We start from the raw sequence: 24,962 nt of genomic DNA on the forward strand, positions 1-24,962 counted from the left end.
ACAATGGCCATGTGTGTGGAAAAATGATCTAGCTAAAAGCCCAAATTCTGTGTTCATTTTACTGCTTTAAGTTAAAATAACCTGTAAGTGGTAAGTCTAGAATTTCCAAATGCTCACCGTATGGACAAGTCCAAGCAAATCAAACCATTTCCATGGTAATTAGGTAAAGAATATGGCCTACCTCCTGTCCTACTATTTGGGTATGTGAGCAGTAGTAGACAAATAGTTTTTCATTTCTCAAGCCAACATGGTTCCAGAACTGAGAGAGCACAATACCTAGAATTCTGCATGTGCCAGAAATTGCAACATTTTCTTAATGTCTTTGAAACACCTGTCCTGCCCCTACAGCCCTGCTAAAACCCAGAACCATAAGTATTAGATGAAAAAAGAGAAAGAGGAGACAAGAAACCCAAGATGACCTGAGGTTAGGATTTTTGTTTACCAGCACAGGTGAATGAAGACAGAGTCAGAAATGATTAGTTTTTGTAATCCTTATAGTAAAGCAGAGGTGTTATGCCCAGCCCCGTCACCACAGAGCTAGTTTTACCTTGAGAACAACAACCACAGTGAGAAATTCTCTGGACAGACAGGGGCCTTTAAAAAACAAGAAGCCCAAAATGGAGCTAACGATGTCAAGCCCCACCAAGGTATAATACCTAACAAACTGCAGCATCAGCTTCTACTAAAAGAGGAAATTTCAACTAACCAATCTGGGGTTTTGTGATCAGTTTAGTGAGGTTAATCTTTATGATACTACACCTTCCTGTAAAGGTAAGTGGTTTGCCTGAAGCAATCTTTTTTTTTTTTACTAAAAACCTCATCCCCTTTCTGTTAAACATTTCCATTTTGTACTTCTTACAGTGAGTCTTCTTGCTAGGTGAGATGCTGTCCTGTTCAAAAATCATGTCTAAATGCATCGATCTTTAAAATTAATCATGTTGCATTTTTTAAAATTTAACACTTCACTGCTCCTGCTCCTCCTTCCTAGCACCTCCACAGACCTTCCTTCCCTTCCCAGCCCGCCCGTGCCAGGCACCCCCGCCCCATCTCCTACCACTTCACCCTACACAAGTGCAAGTGTGGTGCAAATGAGAGATTAGGTAAAAGAAATTGAGAGCCTATAGGTTGAGTTGCCCCAGTCCTGTTTGAGCAGGGTTAAATAATGGGCTGATGAGACTGGCCAAGCAATTCGTCCCATCACACTGACCACGAGGCGCCATGTTAGATAGTCTTAGATCCTGATATCACAACATCCTAGAGGGAGAAAGCCGAGAGCCCACATGCACAGTTGGAATATGATCCATCTGAGAGCGCCCTGGTGTAGCTCAGTCCACAGCAAGCTATGGCATTGCCCTCCTCCGCATGTGGTGGACTTTAACCTTTAAATATCTCCTAACTCCCATTGAGGAGGAAGGTTATATTCCTCTCTCCCAAACTGGCTTCCTCATGCCTTGCCTGTTCAGGTGACTTCTTTGCCTTAGAGGGCAAAACAGCCTCTCTTTTTCAGGCTGAAGCCTGGTAACAGAAGCGAGGGCTTGGGAGTGAGAGGCTAGCAGGGGGCACTTTCATTTCTGGGTTTGTGAGAGTCCCCAGTTGGAACCTGGAATAAAAATAAACAACATAATGCTGTTAGCTCACACCAACAACATACAACTCTTGAGACACCAGGCCCAGGGCCTTTGGTGCTCCTTTCAGGTAGTGTTAGAGACAGGCCAGAGGCTGGCAGCAGCCAGTCCAGACTCTGCGAAGCTCTTACGTTTTTTTTTTTTTTTTTTTTTTTTTTTTTTTTAAATAGAGGCATGTTTATTTATTTATTTATTACATTTGTTTGTTTGTTTTGTTTATACATGCACTGGGTACAGTCAGAAGCGCGGGAGGGTGAGAGAATTCACCAGAGCCAGAGTGGGGAGCAGAGCAGGCAGAAGGACCGAAGTACACTGCTGAGGGCAGCAGCGGGCGGCAGGAGAAGTCTGCGCACCATGTGGGATCCTCCTCCGGTGGCCGGGGAGCAGCCGGGGATCGAACTGGCGCCGCAGAGGCCGCGGGTAGCTTCGCAACCCAGCGCTCAACCGCTGCGCCACCGGGGAGGCCCAAGCTCTTACGTTTTTCTGCAAAGGCTTAAGCTTCTCTTCTTTCTTTGGAGGAAAGGAAGAGCCCGTGAGTCGGAGAGAGTCGTCCAGTGAGGGCGGGAGTACTAGATTATAGGCTGCCCTGCCTTATATCCTCTTTCAGACAAGAAACCCTCCCACAAGTCTGTTTGCACTGTTTTCAGTCCTATTGCTGATTGGACCATCTCACCAATCACCTCACTGCTCACATCTGATCCATCCATTCTACGCTCCAGGCACCAAATGCATGGGCCTCTCTATTGCCTGCAGCTGGAGGAGCCACAGCCTTGAAGCCATCCCAGTGGGGCCCCGTGCTCCTCCCAGCAGCCCTGAGCCGTATGCCCTGGAGTGTCCTGGTAGGGGAACGCTGCATCCCGCTATTACTGCAGCCTGAGCCACAATGAGGCCACTGGTGGTGGGCGGTAAAAAGCCCACCACCCACTGTGTAGTGGGCAGGAATGACACAGGGCAGGTTTTCTGATCCAGTAGACCGGATAAAGGAGGAGTCCTGGAGCCCTCAATGGCTTTGGCAGGCTTTTATTGGGATTTACCAGGTATACAGCAGGCAGGGGTGCTGGGGGGCTGGGAGGTTGGCAGGCCTTCCAGCCCCCAACAAGTCTTCATTCTATCTGAGCTCTCCAGCGTTCTCTGGTGGGCTCTGCTGCTCTGCTGCTCTCCTTCTTCTTTCGTCTTCTGCTGGAGTCCCCGTGACGCCACCCTTATAAACTCAGTCTCTCAGCCCAGGTGTATCCACTTCAGGTGCCCGCCATCAGGCATGCATTCAGGACCACAGGGTTCCCTCATTTATCCTAATGGCGGGAGGGCAGAAAAGACTGATACTTTTTACCTTACCCTACACGCTGCCACTTGCGTTGCCCCCAAGCTGTGCTCTGGGGCCAAGCACCAGAGCCCTGAAGCAGAGGTCTCCAGTTTCAATTGGAGGGATTTCTCACCCGCTGTGAATATCATTTATTTATGGCCCTAGAAAGTCATGCTGTGAGGACTGACCTCGAAAACCAATCCGAATCTTGATTTAAAAGAGATATTGGAAGCTTTCTAGGAAGTCTCACCACTACCAAAAAGCAAGAAGTGGCTTCTATGCCATTCCCATTCCTACCCACTGATCCCCCTGGCGATCCTAGATCGCCAGGCATCCCTTTTTTGCCTCTCCCTCCAAAACACCCAGCACAACTTCCTAATATAATTAGGCCTTTAAACTCAAAAGTCAGAAAGGGAAGTGCCTTGCCATCAACTTCTGCTTTCTTCCCTCTCTAAGTTAAGGTCAGAGTCTGGCTCCCTGATCAAATGAGGGAAGATTAAGAATAAAATACAGGAGGAAACAACATAAATGTGCATGTCATAACATTTCCCAGTCATTATAGCTCAGCCTTGTCTCTTATTATGGCATCCCAGTGGTGAGTACAGCCTCTTGCCCCACCCCCCACCACCAAAAGTTTGACATCCTATTCTCTGCACTGATGAATATGCTACCTAACATTCTAAAAGGGATTTTGTGGAGTGAGATTATGTTAAGGATTTGGGGATGTGGGGATTTTCCTAGATTATCAAGGTGGAGTCAGAAAGAAAACACTTAAGAACAGAAGACGCAGTGAGTGGAGGGATGTTGGCTTTGAGTGTGGAGGCCATGAGCCTTGACCATGAGCCAAGAAATATGAGCAGTCTTTAGAATGTGAAAAAGACAAGAAAATAGATTCTACCCTAGAGCCTCCAGAAGAATCATAGACCTGCCAGCACTTTGATTTTATGTTTGGACTTCTGACCATTATATCTGTTAAAACAATACACTAATACACACCTGAGAGCAGAGACCAACTCTTTTTTTTTTTTAAGATTTTTATTTATACAAGCACTGGGGTACAGGCCAGAGGTGCGCAAGGGTGAGAGAATTCACCAGAGACAGAGCGGGGAGCACAACAGGCAGAAGGACCAAAGTACACTACTGAGGGGAGCAGCGGACGAGGCAAGAGAGGTCTGCCCCGCCATGTGGGAATCTCCCTGGCCAGCCTGGAATTAAATCGGCACTACAGAGGCTGCACGCAACTTCACAGTGCTGCGCTCAACCCGCTGCGCCATCAGGGAGGCCCGAGAGACCAACTCTTTATCCCATGTAAGACCTTTTGAAATGTCCTACAGCAAGTACTCCAAAAACATTTATACAATTGAATTCTTTGTTTTTCATAAACAAAAGCCTAAGAGCACACTGAACTTAAAATGATTTAATCTGCAGGAGGTATATATGTTACTATTAAACTTCTTTTTGACTTTTGCTCTTATCAGTCTGATGTTTGCTTATTTGTACCTAGAAGAACCCAGAAGAGTATGGGATGCTTTCCCTTACACCCTGACAGCAAATAGATCCAGGTATGTGAAGGGACTAGACTAGGTGATGCCGTACAGCTAAAGAGGGGACACCTGACATGCCTATCCCCTGTCCCAGTGCCAACACTACAGAACCATCCTCATTCTCAACCTCACCCTTCATGTGAGGGGAAAACTAATTTTTGCCTCAGCATTTAATCGAGAGACTGATCAAATGATCAAGTGACCCAGATAATATTACATCTTATGGCAGAATTGAGTGTTAAGTGAATCATTTCAGTTATAGCGAGTGTAGGGGCAGGAATGGACACAGTGCAGGTTTTCTGATCCAGCAGACTGGGTAAAGGAGTCCTGGAGCCCTCAGTGGCTTTTGCAAGGTTTTATTGGGGTTTGCCCGGTACACAGCAGGCAAGGGTGCTGGGGGGCCAGGAGGCTGGCAGTCTTCCCAGCCCCCAGCAAATCCTCACTCTATCTGGGCTCTCCAGTGATTTCTGCTTCTGCTTCTGCTTCTTTGCTTCTCTCTCGGCTTCTCTTTCGGCTTTTCTTTCGGCTGCTGCTGGCATGCCCGTGATGCCGCCCTTAAAAGCCCAGTCTCAGCCCAGGTGAATCCCATCTACCTGTGCCCACACCCTACTCCAGGTGCCCGCCATCAGGCATGCATTCAGGACCGCAAAGATCCATCATCTATCCTGAGGGCAGAAAAGCCTGACATTTTTCCTTACCCTACAGCGAGTCATAAGCAATTTTGTCTCCTCACATTGTTACAGGGCCTTGGAAACTAGTCCTTTTTTGTGTAATTAGATAACCCAGTCCTTGTCTGTTAGCTTCCTGTTGCTGAAAATCTAATCAGGATGAGCTTTCACTGGGGGGAAGGGGGTATGTTAAACATGAGACCAGGTAAAGTATCTGTGAGTGTTTAAAAGGTCCTCAAAGCTGAGCTAGAAAACCTCTAAAGCAAGCCAATACCCTGATTCAGCTTGTGTGGGTTTCTTCATAATGAATAACATCAAACATTTGTAGCCTAGTAAAAATTTACACAAACATAAATTTAAGCAGAGTTGAAATGGAAATTTATTGTTGTGAAACCCAACCTTTGTTACAGAAGATTTGTTTTAATCACTATAGTTCAAAGGAAGTAATTTCACTTTATGACTTCATGCTCCATTCTTTAAAAAAATATCTTACAATAGTTCTACAGTTTTCTCTTTGAGGCCAAGGTAAAATTAGACTTTACATATCAATTCTACTTTAAAGTATACATTTCATCAGAAGAGTCTTTTCCCCTTTTTAAAGCATGAGTTATTATGCTCCAAATTCTACGCCACATCCTGGAAACATCCTTAACACAGAAGGAAGATAATCCTGGATCTATTGGGGGGGGGGGGAATAACCCACAATAATTCATTTTTATGGCATGTCAGCAAAGCGTAGTGGAAAAACCAAAAGACTAAGGACTTAGTAGACATAATCTTCAGCTCCCAGAGGGGCAGTAGAGCCTCCTGGTAAGAGTCCCATTAGCTGGCTCAGACCCAGTTTCCTTTACCCACACTGGGAAAATGAGGGGCTGATAGAGGCAATCTCCAAGGCAGTGCTTCCCCCGTACTTTGTGTCTTGTCAAAGTGCACAAATGGAGATGAAGATGAGGCATCCTGCATTCGAATCCACCCCAAGTGAGGCCTAATGACGCACAACCTTAATCCACATTGGAGTAGTATGGCTACCAAGGACAGTCTTAAATACATGTTGAGCAGATAGAAAGGACTTACATTATTCGCGTTTTAAGTTAATTAGCAATTGACATGACTGTGAAGGACTGAACTTGACTATAAACAAATACATAAGGACTTTTCTCTTTAGGCACTGCAGTAGTTCTAGCTCTAGCTGCACAGTAGTTCTAGCCCTAGTACCACCTAAGTTGCTTTCAGAACCTAAGAATGACCTCTCACCATGCCCCACAGACTCACAGTACAAACCACACTGAAATACAATCTAATTGATCTGGGGAAGGGCGCAGTCACCAGGTATTTGTCAAAAGCTCCGCAAGTGACTCTAATGTGCAGCCAGGATGGAAACCACTGCAGGGCAGCCTCTCCAATTATGAGGGCACTCCAGGTAGGCCGGGTTGTTTGTAATACTACTCTAATTTGTTATCCATTAACTCACTGCATTCTCTCCAAAAGCTTAGTTATATTATACAAGTCACATAAACATTGCTCTTATGAACTCATAACTCAGGAAGGGTTCTCAGCAAGGGAGATGACACAGAAAAGCTCTGTGTTTTGTTTGGTCCTTTTTAGGAAAAATAGGAAGACAATAATCAAATGAAAGGGCGTACGCTGACTCTAAGGGAAATTTTGTCTATGTTCTCTGTTGCAAGGCTCAACTTTTAGCAACAAAGTCTTAGAAAGCTGGCAGAAACCAGCAGAGACAGTCACAGCTCCCTGAGATTCAGGTGTCAGCAGATCAATCCTTTCCCAGAGAGCAAGTCCTTCTAGAAGTTGGTTGGAATCCTGGCCACACCATTTTACAACTATATGACTTGGGGCAATTTCCTCAACACTTGAGTTTCCTTATCAGTAAAAGTGATTATGATTAGGCTATCAGATTAAAATGAATTAATGTTTTTAAAGTGCTTCTTGTATAATGTTTGGTATAGAATAAATATGAGCAGCTACCCCACGAGATTAGAAGTGGGGTATTACTATTTTCCCCTTTAAAACTACACTTTAGCATTTCCTCAGAGGGGCATGTTTAGAGAATGGTCAAGAGAGAAGTGTGGCTACCAGCAGCAAGGGATGATTATAAAACCAGAAAGGTAAATTAAGGGTGATTTGTGGCCAAACTTACAGGCTTGGTCAAAAAATCTACATTAATATTGTTGGCAATAGCCAGCCATTTGAAAACTATCAGGCAGAGAATGATGTGACCAATTTTCAATTTTAAAATAGACCAGTGCAGAGTGCAAATGGGTCTGCAAGCATTTCACCTCTGTAAGGGGTCAGGAATGGACACAGTGCAGGTTTTCTGATCCCATGCAGACCGAGTAAAGGAGGAGTCAGAGTCCTCAGTGGTTTTTTGCAGGTCTTTTATTGGGGTTCACCAGGCATATGGCAGGCAGGGGTGCTGGGGGGCTGGGAGGCTGGCAGGCCTCCCAGCCCCCAGCAAGTGTTCACTCTATCTGGGCTCTCTGCTTCTGCTTCGGGCTTCTTCTCTTTCGGCTTCTACTTTTGGCTTCCGCTGCTGCTGGCGTCCCCATGACGCCGCCCTTAAAAGCATAGTCTTAGCCCAGGTGAATCCCATCTACCTATGCCCACACCCTACTCCAGGTACCCCGCCATCAGGCATGCATTCAGGACTGCAAGGATCCATCATCTATCCTGATGGCAGGAAGGCAGAAAAGCCTGACATTTTTCCTTACCCTACAACCTCTTTCTGGGTTTCTGTGCTCTATTTCTACCAGTGAGACCACCACAGGATTTGCATTTGCAATTTGTGGTTTTCCTGAAGCAAAGAAGACTCTCAAACCACTGACATATCCGTTTTCTGCCCTGAGGGGATGACAGTTGAACAAAACCTTGAAGCCCCAGTGCATATTCTGACAACTCCCAGCTGGCTACATTCCCAGAGTAATTTTTTTCCTCTTAAGTCTTATAACAAATGTTTGTATCATCTAAGGCATTTTGGAAATTTACATTCCAGTCCCCTAGCAAGACCCAAATCTAAGTAAAAGAGCAAGGTAACTGGGAATAATGTCATGGACTTTCTTGGTGCTGTTGAGTTTCTCCAGGTACTATGGAATTTCATGTAAATGAGATGTTACTAATCTGCTCTCAAGTAGTTCGTGGCTTTAGGGTCAAGGAGTTTACAACTTTACAACTGAGTTTTGGGGCTTGGCCAGAGATGATGCAGAATGTGAAGATTTATGCTGGCTGATTTTTGCCAAATCACGTACCATATGTTAAAACTAGAGTGTGTGAAGTTAGATTGCCTGATACCAGGCTTCTTAAGTAAAGGACAAAATTACCCTTCAACAAAACAAATGTTTTCCTTCCAACTCAGAAGTGGGAAACGAAGTTGAAGTGACATAACTTCTAATCCTAGCTCTTTGATGCAAATGGGGAACCATTTAATAAATATCTGCTCTCCCAAAATTAATAATAACCAATTCCCAATCATCCAGATGGTATAAAAGTTCAGAGATGCTAGTTGAGTGCTTACTATATGCTAACCCCTGTGTTTTGTTTATTAAATCCTTGAGATTTTCCTGTTAACCTCATTTAGAAGATAAGGCTAGAGAAGCCCAGAGAGGTTAAATTACTTGCCCAAGACCACAGAGGTTGAAAGTGGCAAAGTCAGGACTCAAATACAGAATCTAGAGTTGCTGTGGCTGCAAAAAAATGTGATCACTGCGCAGAACAAACTGAGAGCCTAGTGGGGAGAACGAGAGTATATATATACACAAGCCAACATGACAAGTATATCTGCAGGAAACCAAAAGGATAATAATCTCAAGGGAGCATTAAGTGAGGGGGGAGTAGAAGGGGGTGGGGAAAGAGGTATTGCCAAGACCAAAAAGGCTTCTGAGAACAGAGGTGTTGAAAATGGAGCTGGAAAAGTGAGTGCCTAAGATTTAATTTGGCAGAGAGAGTGGAGACATTCTAGGTAGAGGAAACAAGTGTAAATAAAAGCTGGAGGCAAATATCAAGCGTATCTGGAGAATGTCACTACTGTGCCTTAGTAAAGGAGTGTGATGGAAGGGCATGGAGATAGACTGCAGAAATTAGGAAAAGTTATGAGGGTCTGAACTAACTGCTAGTTGGAGGAAGAGAACGTAGGAAAGAAATTTAGGAGAGATTGCTGAGGGAGAATGCTGAGAATCTGTCTCTAAGATTGTCAAATTCAATCTTGTCTGGGGGTTCCTCACCTTTTATCTGGCACAGAGTTGAAAGTTGTGTGTGTTGAATGAATGAAAGGGATAAAAGCATCCCCAAAAAAGAACCAGAAATGGGAGAGAAAATAGACTAGATAAACATAACTCAATAAATGTCATAAAAGAACTTTGAGGTTTTGTATATGAGTATATGGAGAGAGTAAGAAGAGAAGTCAAGAAGAGAAACTGTTTTTGGAGGAATGCCCGTCTACGTCTTAAGGTTCTGGCAAAGGTAAAACCAAACAAGGTTAGTACAGTGCTTCTGTAGGATACATATGTGATCTGAGGACAACATAGGTACATCCATTTATTCACTAAGTATTCTTATTTTTTTTAAATATTTATTTATTTGTTTATACAAGCACTGGGTACAGTCAGAAGCACGGGAGGGTGAGAGAATTCACCAGAGCTAGAGCGGGTTGCAGAGCAGGCAGACTGACGAAGTACACTGCTGAGGGGAGCAGTGGGCGGCAGGAGAGATCTGCGCACCATGTGGAACCCTCACCCAGTGGCGGTCGGGGATCAAACTGGCGCTGCAGAGGCTGTGGGCAGCTTCACAACCCAGCGCTCAACCACTGCACCACCAGGGAGGCCCTCATTAAATATTCTTGATCACTCTTTGTGCCATAGATTTATTTAACAATATGTCATGAACATCGATAAAATAAAGATGAATGTAACAGATTCATGTCTAAGAAACTCACTGTCTAGGGATTCAGATAGAAATAGAGTAAAATAATAGCCATTATTTATTGGATAATTATGATCTGCCAGGCAAATTTATTTTGTGTGTTGATTTATTTTATTCTCATAACAATTCTATTGGGCAGATGTTGTTACTCTCCATGGTAACTGGAATAAAATTCCCCTCAGAACTGCCCATGTCCTAATCTTGAGAACTTATAAATAGGGTATGTTTTTTGGCAAAGGGTAATGAAGCTGCAGATAAAATTCGGGTTGCTAATCAACTGATGCGGAGATAGAGTGTCCTGGATTACTGGGTGAATCCACAGTAATCACAAGGGCCTTTAAAAGCAAAGGGGTGGGGAAAGCAGTCAAAAGGAGATGTGATGATGGAAGTGAGGTTGACCTGATGTCAAGTGTCATTGCCAGCTTTAAAGATGGAAGAGGCTATAAAAGGTTGTAGGCAGCTTTTAGGAGCAAGAAAAAAGCAAAGAAATTGAATCTCCCCCAGTGATTCCAGAAGGAACATGTGAAAAGACCTATTTTGGACTCTTCACCTCCATAAACATTAGATAATTCATTTTGGTTGCTATTAGCCATAAAGTTAATGTACTTTGTTACAGCAGCAATAGAAAATATGATAATCTAGGTTTTTTTACTTAATAAAAAATCATAAATTTTTACTTTAGAACTGAAGAAATAGAGGCCCAGAAAAACTAAGTTACTTTTGTAAGTTTTGATTATTTGACATTGTTCTTTCTTGGAAGCATCCTTTCTTGGATGCACCTCTGTGGCTACTTTGCAAATTCCTTTATCCCATTCAATGTCTAAACAGTAGTATTTTTGGGAATTTCTCCTAAATATTCTTTTTTTCTTCCTAATGACCCATTCCCACAGTTTTAAATACCATATTTGAGTTGGTTATTCCCAAAATGATATTTCTAATTATGCACCCTCCTCTGAGCTCAACATTAGAAAAAGTGTGTTACAAGACAACCTGAAATCTTTATTTGGATAGCCTACAAACATGTCAAACCGATGTTCAAAGCAATCAATTCCTATCACAAAACCAGTTCCCACTGCTACATTCATTTGTATTCATCTCAAGTGAAAAAGTTGTCAATCTTCTTTATCTTTACCTTTATCTTCATCCCACCAGCAATCCATCCACTTTTTTCCTGCATTTACTACGGTCAACTTGATCCAAACCTCCATCATTTCTCATCATGAAAACTACAGTAGCTTTCCAAGGGCCAGTCTGCTTCTGTTCACATTCTTCTGTGATCTATTCTTCTCAACAAGTGTCTCCTTTTCTTAGACAGTAAATCCATTTTGTCAGTTTCCTGCTTGGCACTTTTCAATGGCTTTCCATTGTACTCAGAATTAGATTCAAAGTCCTTTTTAATGACTCATAAGGCCCTGCACAATCCAACTCTTGCTCACCTGACCAACCACACCTGTTAACACCGCCCCTCATTCACATACATTTTCCACCCACACCAGACTTCTCTCAGTATCTCAACCCTGAAGTTCTTTCCTGCTTCAGAGTCTTTTTATCCATATGTTTCTTCCTTTTCATAGAGCACAAGTACACTCTCATGTATTACTCATTCTTCAGTTTTCAGTTCATATATTTCCTCTTAGGAAGGGCAAGCCAAACCATGCTACCTAAAGCAATTTTATTCCTACCCAATGGCTCCCCAAGTTGATTCTCTACATCAACCCCAATTTGTTTCCTTTTAGCACTATTATAACTTGCAGTTACTTGTCATTTTGGTTATGTTTTTGTCTTGTTCTTGTTTTTCTAGATGTCAGTTCCAAAAGGTAAGGTAGGTCTGTGGGTCTGTAGGTCTGTGGGTCTGTCTTGGTTACTAAGGTAACTCTAGAGCTCTATGACTGACACATAGTAAGTGCTCAATAAAATATGCGTTGAAATATGATTTAAAAAGTTTAAAATGGTGGACACATTCTATATCATTAACTAAGAATGCTACCTCTACTTGAATAGTGAACTTAAAATTAAGTCAATTAAGTGATCAATAGTCAATTTTGTATTTTATAACACCCTTTTATTCCATTGATTAAACTTATCTGTTCATCAGTTCTCTATTATCATTTCACATTTTGACAAATTTGATGTATTTTTTTAATCTAAAGATTTTTCTGCCAATTAGCTCCTTTTGACCTTTACATTTGTAAACCCACGTGCTACCAATTCACAGAAAAGAAAGATATGTTCAAAACAGACCAGACCACACACATTTTTCCCCAAAGCTGAAAGTCTAAAGAGGAAAAAATGTTTGGGCCAAACATGGTTTGTAGGAAATCCCCAATGAGAAATAAAAATAGGGTATAGGTGATGCAAAATGTTTATAACGAATGACTAGTGCATCTCGACTAGTATTTAGAAAACAGCAACAAATGATAAAATATAGTAGCTGAAAAAGATATAATAATGTTGATTTATTAAGTCTCAAATAAGATTTTATTTCAATCACTGTATTCAGAAGAGTCCACTGCCTTGAAAAAAAATTTCTGAAATTAGAAACATCATTCTCCTTCCACCCGTCATTATGTACTCAATTCCTCTACAAGTAAACAACATAAAAGTGAGCAATATATACTCAATTCCTCTAAAAGTAAAATGATGATGTGGAATCTAAGTTTGAGGGACAATATTTAATTCAATCAGCAAATTCTGTTTTGAAGCTACAGTGTGCCAGATATTTTTTAAAATAACGAGATACATGCCTGATTTTATATGGCTTATAATTTGGTTGGAAAAACAAAGCAAAATATGCAGTGTAAAGCAACATCAGGACCAGAGGTTTCATAGGGCAGTACTAAGTGACCACACTTGTGTTCTCAAGAGACAGAGATAGTGTCAAATTCTCTGAATTTTCACCAATTGTGCAATTTTTACTAAGCTATAAAACCTCAGAGTCTCAGTCCTCCTGTGTTAGAAGAGGATAATGGAAGCACACCTGTGTCTCCCAAATGGGATGGTCTATGTGGAATGCTTGGCATTGAGTGTGCACAAAGCTAGTGCTCATTAAACATTAGCTATTATAATGATTATTTTAGTCTTTTGTAAGTTATGTGAGTAATTGTTTATGAAATTGGAGATGGAAAAAGTCTTTGTTGAAAAAATTATTTGCAAACAGTGTTATTTGTTGTAAAGAATTCATTATGAACTTATTAAAACAGTTGGCACAAATCCCTATATAACTTTTCCAGAACTATGTAAACTTGAGGTAATGCTTTCTGGAGTTAAAAGGCTCTTTTCCTCTTCTGAGATGCCTTTCTTTTAAGTTAGTGCTGCCATAGGTGAGAGGTAGAGGATTTTATTAGTGGTCACATGGCCTAATATAAAAATGAACTATATATAAGTATATAATATTACATTTTTATATACATATATACATACATATATAGGGAAATGGAGTGAGCGTGTGTCTGTGTCGGCATGTGAGAGAGAGAGAGAGAAAGAGAGAGAGTCTTAACAGATGTATCCTTTTTTTTTTTCAAAATTTCTCTTCTTTTTTTTTTTTTTAATAGAGGCATGTTTATTTATTTATTTATTTATTTGTTTGTTTTTGTTTATACATGCACTGGGTACAGTCAGAAGCGTGGGAGGGTGAGATAATTCACCAGAACCAGAGCGGGGAGCAGAGCAGGCAGAAGGACCGAAGTACACGGCTGAGGGGAGCAGCGGGCGGCAGGAGAGGTCTGCGCGCCATGTGGGACCCTCCTCTGGTGGCCGGGGAGCAGCCGGGGATCGAACCGGTGCTGCAGAGGCTGCGGGCAGCTTCGCAACCCAGCGCTCAACCGCTGTGCCACCGGGGAGGCCCAACAGATGTATCCTTTCAAGGTGTACCATTCACTGACATTTAACGCTTTCAGCATGCAAACACAATAAAATTTGAGATGCAGACCTCTCCATCTCCCTTCAAAAGTTTCCTCGTGTGCCTTTGTAGTCAATCCCCACCCTCATGCTCAAACTCTGTTAACCACTAATCTGATTTCTATTCAGACAAATGTTGCCTTTCCCAAAATGTCATATAAATGGAATCATATGGTGTAGAGACTTTTGTGTCTGGCTTCTTTCACTTAACATAATGTATTTGAGATTCTTTTCTGTCATTATATTTATCAACAGTTTCTTTTTTTAATTCATGAGAGGTAGCCCATAATGGATGGGCCATAATGTCCATCAAATGGAGTATTTTTATCCAGTTGACAGACACTTAAGTTGTTCCCAATTTTGAGCTATTATGAATAAGCCTGATATAAAATCTCTTACATCATTTTTTATTATGCTAATTCAAGTTGGGGTTTCTGTCTCTTGCAACTAGTAAAGTCCCAAGTAATAAACAAGAAAAATCAAAATTTTCCACTAAAATAGCTCTAATTAATATAGAAAAATAGATGTAAATCAACAGTAACCTGGTAAGATAACCCAGAGATCCAAAACATGCACAAGCTATCTTTAAAAATCTCTCGCTTTATCTTAAAATTTAATGTGAATTTTATATTACTCTCCAAAATATCTTTGTGTGTTCTAGCAATAAAACCAAACATCGTGTTAATATCTTGACAGCATAGGATTTCTCCCCTCAGGTGTGATTACCATGGCTCCCCCACCACCAAAGCACCCACAGTCCTCTACCATAGTCCATTATATCCTCCCCCCTTCTCCTCCTGCCTCCTTATGCTACGCTCTCCTCCCCAACTTGATGCCTGAGATCTATCTATGGTCAATTTTCAAGGGATAGAAAATAATAACAAAACAATAAATACTAAAAAAATTCTACACCTACCCCAACTTCTGGCATAAATATGATGCTTATCTCTAAAGCAGTGAAAACAGTAGTAAATAAATATGAACTTCTTCCATCTTCCAGCAGAATCTAATATTTTATAGAAAGTCACCGTTTTTGGCTTGTGACTCTGTTCATTCCAGCCTGACATGCATTCTTGTTCCTAAAAGAGCTAGAAATCATCAGAAGAACTTGATGGAGGGGCTCGAGATCAAGAGAATGTATAGTTCAGTGTGAAGAACAAACTTGGGTACAAGAGTAGGAAGTGAGTCCTAGTTTATATACTTGCAGTATGACTTTGAGCAAGTTTCAGTTTCCACATCTGAAAAATAGGGCTGCACATTATATAGCTCTCTAACACGCAGGCTTTCATTGTCCACCCTTCCAAACCCTCCTACTTGACCTAGCTATTACACACACTGGTCTGGCGGTGAAATAATGCTCTTTCTCCTCCAGAGGACTTAAAAATCAGTCATCCTGAGAGTAAGCATGAACAAAGAACTCATCATGGTTCTTAGAACTGAAAGTCTGATTTAAAAAAATAGTCACTTGTAATCATGTCTTAACACAATTGGAAATTAATGGAGCATCTTAAATATGCGACCTTAATTTTTTACAAAACATTGACAAAGTTTCTCATGGTATTTTAATGGATAAAATGATGAATGCTATCACTGTACTGCTTAGGTGGAGGCCCAGCTGATTGAGTGATACACTGAAAGAATATTGATTACTGGTTCTGAAAAACATTCACTTAACAATCTCTGTCCTTGGACCTTTCAGGTGCAATATTTTCTATGAATGTGAAAGAAAATGATAGGATTAATACAAACAACCAAAGACTTGAAATGATCCTAACATGCTATAATATTGCACAGAGAATTTTAAAAAGCAATTTAATCAAATATGATGGGGGATCTGGAAAACAGAGAGGTTGAAAGAGGTGCTGAGAATGTTATCTGATGAGACTAAGACTAGGGGGTGGTAGGGACCTGGTCACTAGGTCCTTTCATGCTGTCACAGAACAAGGATTGCAGACATGCTCCTTCCACTTCAGAGAATAGGGCTGGACCCAAGAGGGAAGGGGGGCAGGTAAAGTGGGCCCTGGCTGAGGATGAGAAAAACAGCAACCACTGAGTAGACTCTGAAAAGGCAAATCCTCTCTCACAGGCTGGTCTCCACACTCTTCATCAGGGATTTAAAGAAGGGAGCTTTTGTTCATCTAGTGAAGCTGGATTAAATTAACTTTGCGGCTTGTATAATTTATTTACAAATTAAGAAAAGAAATTAAATCATATAGATACCAGCTCCTTACAATAGACATTTTCACAAACATCAGGCAAGGCAGGCAGTGCCCAGGACTTTTGCCTTACTATTTACCTTTTGCAGCAATTGTTTTGCCTCAGTCACTATTGCAACCAGACTGGAATTTCTGTCTGGTTTTACTCTGCTCCTGCAGTGCCAAAGAGCATGAGCACTGGAGACAGATAGGCTGCGCTTAAATTTGAACTTTACCAGTGTAGATTTGAGGCACATTACTTAGACTTCAAGACTCAGTTTTCGATCTGTGAACTTAGCATCAATAACAGACTTCTCCTAGGGTTGTTGTGGGGGGATCCAATGAGATCGTCGGGCAACTAAAGCACTTAGTGTGGATCCTACAATACAGCAAACCCTCGGTCAGTTTGGCTTTTGTTTTATAGTAATGAATCCTACCTGCCATTGCACTGCAGCCCTTAGATTTGCTCTTCAATCTTTACTCGATTAGCTTTAGGCGCTGGGTAACTGAGTTTGTTTTCCTGATTGCCGTGTTTTAGGAATAGAATTTGAAAATATGAAATGGTCCTTTTTAAACAGTTGATAAAAGGCAACAGGATGTGGTGGTAAGAGCAGGATCCTGCCCTTCCAGGCCTCTGCTCAGACTAGCTCTGTGACCAGACACAGCATTTATACTCTTCACCAGTAAAATGAGAGCTAGACTGAATAAGCTCTACACTCTTTCCTGACCAAAGGGTTTCATCCAAATGAGGCAATAAATAAGAATAAATCATGAGGATAGACAAAAGGAATAAGGAAACCAAGAAGACTAAACACGGATTATTTAGTCTAACATCAAAGAATCACCTTGCAAGATTCACTCTACAATGAATGGTGCTTGTCAGCTGGATACAAGGCAATATTAAACATGTTTTCCACTTATAAATGACTAAAATTTCCCTAAATTTTTATAAGCTTGCACCCCATTCAAGTGAGGGGCATTAAAGTTGACACCTCTAAACATTATCATACCAATCATAGATAGTCCTTCATTCTAGGCCTGCACATATGGAAAGTGGTCACAGCTAACTGGAATAGGAAGTTGCCTGCTGTATGACGTGGGAGTGCTTATTTAATTTGCACTGGAATTCTGTAGATTGAGTACAGAATTAAGGACAAATGGAATTAAAAGAAATTTTACTGTCAGATGGCCTTTTGAAGCTTTACTCTAAGCCAAGCTAGACACACTTTGTTTTGGGTAGATGCCTCCAGTAATTAAGGACAAAAATTTCCCTCCCATCCCCACTCCTCTCTCCTCATGTCCCCCAGTTTATCTAGCTTTTTAGTGTGTTCCACTATGCCTACAAAGAATAAGATTCAGTTATTGTTTCAAGGAATTCAGAGTCATAGACGAAGTAGACAGATAAGTCTAAGGCAACAGTGTGAGTCAGTGCAGGAATGTGTTCACACAGTATGGACGCAGTAGAGGAGGGTTTTCTAGTCCAGATTGGCGGGGGGGGAATGGGGAAACAATAAAATGATAGACTATTGAACGATGATGGAAATGGATTTATAAAAGTTAAATAGGAACTAGCCATTATTAAGTAGGTAAATAAATGGCATAGGATGGGATAGGTACTCCAAGAAAGAGGGTAGAACATGCACACAGACATGACAGCAAGAAAGGACATGGTGACTACCAAGTGCACTATAAGTAGTTGCATGTTGTTAAAGTACAGGGCAGAAAATACAGACTCAAGAGGTTGGCATGGACTGCTCTAAAAAGATCCATTTGTTTGATGCTAAATAACCCAGATTAGTGATTCTGGGATTCATGGACCAGCAGTATCAACATCACCTGGGAATTTTTTTATTATTAAATATATTTATTTAAATATGTGTGTGTGTTACATCATTGCTCATTTTTGTGTAATATTTGATTTTTCCTCTCAGATATAATCCCCATAAAATTCCCACCACCAAGTCACCTGAGAACTGTCACCATAGTCTCTTGTGCTTTTCTCGCCCCTGTTTTGATCCCTCTCCCTCCCACTCCCCTGATATGCTAGCTCTCTCTCTCTCTCTCTCTCTCTCTCTCTCTCTCTCTCTCTCTCTCTCTCTCTCTCCCCCTTGTTTGGCTTCCCCATATATCTCCTAGAAGAGAAATCATCCAATTTTTTTTTCCCTCCCGACATATTTCACTGAGCATAATCCCTTCCAGCTTCATCCATGTTGCTGTGAACGGCATGAGTTATCTTTTTTAATTTCAGAGTAGTATTCCATTGCATTACCTGGGAATTTGTTGGATATGTAAATTCTCAGGTCCTTTTCAGATCGATTGATTTAGAAATGCAGGAGGTAGGGTCCATAATTGATGTTTCTGCAGGTGATCCTGATGTACACTGCAATTTGAAAAATACTTGCTTAGACTTTGTTCCACACAAAGAAGGGAATTATGATGATTGCTAAGAGTAACATTGTCAGATTTGCTTTTGAAGTCTCTGATTGGGTTTTTTTTTTAATATTAAATTTTATTTTTATATTCCCCCATACAATTGCAAACGCCCCATTCTGACCCCAATCCTTCCCCTGCCGCCCCCCACCCCCCAAAAAGTGTCTCTGGTTCATAGTTTTTTTGTTGATTTTGATTTTCACTTTCTTATATTCATTTTCCTGGTCCCTTATTTAAGTTTTCTAGATTCCTGCTATGAGTGAGACCATCCGGTATTTTTCTTTTTCTTTTTGGCTTATTTCGCTGAGCATGATCCCTTCCAGCGCCATCCATGTTGCTGCAAATTGCATGTGTTTATCTTTTTTGAATGCTGAGTAATATTCCATGGTATATATGTACCACATCTTCTTGATCCAGTCATCTATTTTTGGGCATTTGGGCTGTTTCCAAAGCTTAGCTATTGTAAACAGTGCTGCTATAAACATAGGGGTGCAGGTGTTCTTTGGAATTGATGTTTCTGTGTCCTTTGGGTAAATACCTAGGAGTGGAATTGCTGGATCATATGGAAGCTCTATGTTTAGTAGGTCCAGAAATCTCCACACAGCTCTCCATAGTGGTTGGACCAGTTTGCACTCCCACCAACAGTGCAGAAGAGTTCCTTTTTCTCCACACTCTCGCCAACATTTGTTGTTGCTAGTTTTTTTAATATGTGCCATTCTCACTGGTGTGAGATGGTATCTCATGGTAGTTTTGATTTGCATTTCCCTGATTGCAAGTGATGTTGAACATTTTTTCATATGTCTGTTGGCCATTTGCATTTCCTCTTCAGAGAAGTTTCTTTTTAGCTCTTCTGCCCATTTTTTGACTGGATTATTTTCTTTGTTGTTGCTGATTCTCATCAGCTCTTTGTAGATTTTTGTGATCAGTCCTTTATCATTAGTGTTGGGTGCAAAAATGTTCTCCCAGTTGGTGAGATTGGGTTTTTATTCCCATCCCCACGTATACCAAAGTCAACACTCTGACCTTCTAGCTCAGAGAAATCTTGAAACTTCATGTTTTGCTGGGCTAGGTAATATTGGATAGCAAGGGGCCTAGCCCATCAGCTATTTCTGGAGAGTCATTTCTATGATGACTCCAAGATGCATCTTCTCATATTAATACCAACCAAACAGTACACTAAATGATGAAGAGGATTCTGAGAGAGTGCCTCTAGTTCCAGCTGAAAGATCAAATTCCTTTAGGCCCACCACTGAGCTCTACTACCAATTCTTCAACCCACAGCACCACAGGATTTTGTTCTGCCTCACACCTGCCATCAATGCTTCAGAACTTGTGAACATTAATCTAGATATTTCTTCCTTCCCAAGTCCCTGAAAGCAACTGCCAAGAGAGTCCACCCAGGCCCTGATCCTGTGTCCACATCTTGCTTTAGTCTTTTGGAAGGATCCTATAAAAACAAATCAGGATCTGATATCAAGTGCACATTTCCCTGCTTCTCATGATTTTAGAGATTATTATTCTAATGAAAGGCCACTCAAAAAGATGGGCTTGCATTTAGGAAGCAAGGTGAATTATGTCTCTCTATATAGTTATAAAACTATAGAGCTAGATAGAATAAAGTTTCTGGGTAGGGATATGTCCAGAAAAATCCTTATCATAGAGATAATATTTTAACTAACAAAAAAGCATGTTTGGTACATTTGGGGATTTTACCTCTTCATCAATTAAAATTACACTAAAAACTTTTGTAAAAACATCTCTCTATATAGATCTATGTGTATATATCATCTATGTATATATATGTATATATATACATCTATGTGTGTATATATATACACACACACACACATATATATGAACTTTGGGAAACTGGTCCATCTTAACCATAAACCTGCAATTTTCAAGCTTTATTTTTAGCAGTGAAATATTTATATAGTACCACTTCTACCTCTCACAATACATAAAATAAAAGTCAAGGCACTAATTGAAACTCAGCAAGAAGGGACAGAGTACCTCTTCTCGGCACTTTACCGTCCCCTTTGGCAGTCTCAGATATCTCCTGGATCCATTGTTTTAAAATCATTGATCTAATTTGTTTCTAGTAGGCATAAAGAACCCTGCTTCACTGGGCCTCCCTGGTGGTGCAAGGGGTTAAGCACCGCACTATGAAGCTTACCGCAGCCTCTGCAGCATGAGTTCTATCCCCAGCCGGCCAGGAAGTAACCCACATGGCACAGCAGACCTCTCCTGTCTCACCCGCTGCTCCCCTCAGCAGTGTACTTTGGTCAATCTGCCTGTTCTGTTCCCCACTCTGTCTCTGGTGAATCCTCTCACCCCCCACACCTCTGGCCTGTACCCCAGCTCTTGTATGCATAAATAAATAAATCTTTAAAAAAAAAAAAGGAACCCTGCTTTATTAATAAGCCTGATACTAGCTATATTAGTCAGAATTCTCCAGAGAAATAAAACCAATAGGCGTGTGTGTGTGTAAGATACACATATATGCATACATACATAGATAGAAAAAGAGAGGGAGATTTATTTTAAGGAACTGTCTCATGTGAGTATGGAGAGCTGGCTCAGATGAATCTGAAATTTTCAGAGCAGGCCAGCAGGCTAGAAATTCCAGCAGGCACTGACGTACTCCTGAGTCTAAAGTCAGTCTGGAGGTGGAAGTTCGTCCCTCTTTCTCTAGGGATCTTAGTCTTTTCTCTTAATACCTTCACCTGATTGTAGGAGGTGTAGGAAAATCTATTTTACTCACTGTCTACTGATTTAAGTGTTAATCGCATCTAAAAAATACCCTCACAGTGATATCTTTGACAAAACAACTGGGCACCATGAGCTAGCCAATTTGATAAATAAATTAACCCTCCTAGGTAACTTAACAAACTGTGCTTAGTTTTCTAGCTACTTTAGTAATAAAAAAGGTCCTAGAGACTTGGCTGACCAGAGAGGAAAACAAACATCTTGATGTGTCAATGTGGTCAAAGATGCGTCTTTCAAATAAGCAAAGTAACTAGAGGTCTAGTAGGTGTATAGAAGTAAAGGCAAGGAAAAGCAGCAGTAATTGTGGTAAATTTGACTTATCTCAAAAACAAATTATAGAACAGAAATTAGTCACCAAAAGTCTGCCCAAAACTAGAAACTTATCTTTAACAATCTATTAACATTTGAGGTTAATACATGAGCAGATTGTAGTTTCATGCATAACTGTGACCTATTTCTTAGCAACTGGTTACTGTTATGAGGGGTGCTAATAAAGATAAAATTTTTGCCTATTGAAAGCTGAACTCATGCTTCTTCAAAAAGGGAATGTTAGCTCTAAAATAAAGTAGTTCAGAAAGGAGCTGTTGAATGATAACCAATATAGATTCTTCATACATTTAAACACTCAACCAGTTTTTGGAGTGTAAGCTGCAATCTCTTGTACTGCACAGTCCAAGTCTAAAGTGAGCCCTCTATACCCACTACCAAATTGGACTACATAAACTACTATGCTGGTAACACCCTCACCAGTTTGGACACAGCTGTTGAATTAGGGCAGCCATTTTGTATCTCAGCCACCTATGAGGTAATCTGGCACAAAAGCTTTACACCACAGAGGTGGTGGCTAACTGGACAAACCTAATTTTCCCCTTAAGAAAGTTCTGAGTCTTGGACTTCCCCGGTGGCGCAGCGGTTGAGCGCTGGGTTGCAAAGCTGCCCGCAGCCTCTGCAGCACCGGTTCAATCCCCTGCCTCGGGACCGAGGGTCCCACATGGTGTGCAGACCTCTCCTGCCTCCCGCTGCTCCCCTCAGCAGTGTACTTCATCAGTCTGCCTGCTCTGCTCCCCACTCTGGCTCTGGTGAATTCTCTCACTCTCCCGTTTCTGACTGTACCCAGTGCTTGTATAAATAAATAAATAAAAATCTTTAAAAAAAAAAAAGTAAAGTTCTGAGTCTTAAAAAAAGAATCAATTAAAAGCTGCTGATAAAGGGAGCACACACAATCCATGAGACGGGAAAACTGAGATGACTGAGAGACGACTTCACAGTCAAGGAAGATTGTCTAACAACACAACAAAAGAATTATAATAGAATGTGATAAAAATCTCAATAGTGAGAAACATAGGACACTATGAGACTACAAAGAAGAGATACTTAGAAGGTGACAAAGGAAGGCTTACTGAAGGGAACAGTATCAATAGCTGAGAAGTAATAACAGTATTACAGTAGAGCTCCATGAACTTCTGATCTTGAGAGGGTAACATGATGGCTCTCCTGAAGTGAGAACTGGATCTCGAAGAACAAATTATAGTGTCACAGCACTACAGCCTAAATATATGTCATGTGTTTACACAAATTCTGGTTCATTTGTTCATATTTGGTTCCCAAGAGACCCTAGATACTTCTTTTCCTTATTCTCTTTCCATATGTGTTTACAATAAGATCCCATTACTGGAGACAAGAGAGAGTCAATGTTACTTATAATCTAAAAAATCAAGCACACCATTTTGATTAATTACTTGTTATATAAAGAAGCTTTACAACAAGGCTAGGTCAAAACATCTTAATAATCAGTGTCCTTAAAATTCTAATTTCTGAAATGCAAAAAAAAAAGAGACCTATTCCATCTAATTATAACCCTTGAACTATTTCACTTATATATAGTGATCAATGTATGATAAGCAAACCAAAGGGAATTTGTACAATCCTTCCTCCTGTTAGGGACTGGAGTCCATGAGTCAAGGACAAAAATGAATGGCCTGATTTTCTGTACCTCAAGCTATCTTTAAATGTTAATTAACCTTATTCACAGAACACTGAGTCAAAAGGAAAATTACACACACACACACACACACACACCTTATAAAAAACAGGATTGGGTTATATATTTTCAGACCTTCCCTTAAGCAGTATTTTCTTTGGTTCAATCTTTCCTTCCTATTGGGTTTCCTTAGTTGTCTGACTGCTATCGGATATAAAAGCCACTTGACATCTATTGAAGAACGGAAGAAAAATTTGTTTCTCTTTATAGATTAGTTGAGTCATTAATTGCAGTCATTATAACAACATTAGTATTAGTGATGCTATTAATTGTGGAAATTATTCGTGAATGGTATCTTACAAGAAATAAAATTGAGTTAAAAATTTGTGCATCCTAATAGGATGAATTTTCAATTTACCACACGTTATAACATAACTAATGCAAATGTATGCAAATTAAACTGTGTTAACTTGAAAAGATGGAACCTAAAATATCAAAGCTTAACTTTTAGCACAAAATGAGAAATAGTATAAATTATTTTTTTAATCTTGAAGAACTATAATTCAAACTGCAGAAGGGATGAATAATTTACCAGCTGTGTTTAAGCTGTTGGCATATGTCTTAGTCACTGTTACTAGTAAACATCTTTGTCAGTCCTATGAGAGCAATTAGACATGAAATATGCAAGTTTTGGGATCTGCCAAGTCTTCAGTCATATAATAAAACTATTGTACTTTCTCTGCTTAAGTCATATGCTTCTACCACTCATTTCAATCATTTCTTTAATTTATTAACTGGCATCTGTATCTTAAGAAGCAGAGGAGAAAGTCATGATAGATTTATATTTCCGGCTATTATGTTGTGATGATTGATTTTATGTGTCAACTTGCTAGGCTAAGAGATGCCAAGATAAATGGTAATGCATTATTTCTGGTTATATCTGTGAGGGTATTTACAGAAAAGACTTGAATTAGTGGGCTGGGCAAAGTATGTGGCCTCCCCCAACATGAGTGGGCATCATCCAATTCATTGAAACCTACAGAACAAAGGTAGGGAAGGAAGGGACTTTCTCTGCTTGAGCTGAGGCAACCATCTCCTCCCCTCAGACAAAGGCGCTACTGGTTCTCAGACTTTCAGATTCCAGTTGGGACTTATGCCCCCCAAGTCTCAGACCTTTGGACTTGAAATGAATCATGCTACTGATTGTGCTGGTTCTCTAGCAGAGTATATATCAAGGGACTTCTTCACCTTATAACCATGTGAGTCAATTCCTAAAATTAATTTTACACACACACACACACACATCTGGTGGAGATCTGATTGTTTCTCTGGAGCAACCTGCAAATACAGACGCGATATTAAAAATCTGAAGTATATAACTCACTGGACATTCATCTTGCAGGTTTTTTGTCTAATAATTTTGGGCCTTTTTGCCATTGTAAAACATTTCACAAACTAAAGAAATTTGTGACTCTAACTCCCAGAAAGCACATGTGCATAGATACTCCATTTTGCCTACATGTATCATGAACCCTCAAGTAAAGACGCCCTCTTTAGATATAACACATTTCTGAGTTGGAGGGCCACATTCACTCTCTCACAACCTCAGAGTTAAAGAAGC

Source organism: Talpa europaea (assembly GCF_964194135.1).
Source record: "Talpa europaea genome assembly, chromosome: 8".
Taxonomy (NCBI): domain Eukaryota; kingdom Metazoa; phylum Chordata; class Mammalia; order Eulipotyphla; family Talpidae; genus Talpa; species Talpa europaea.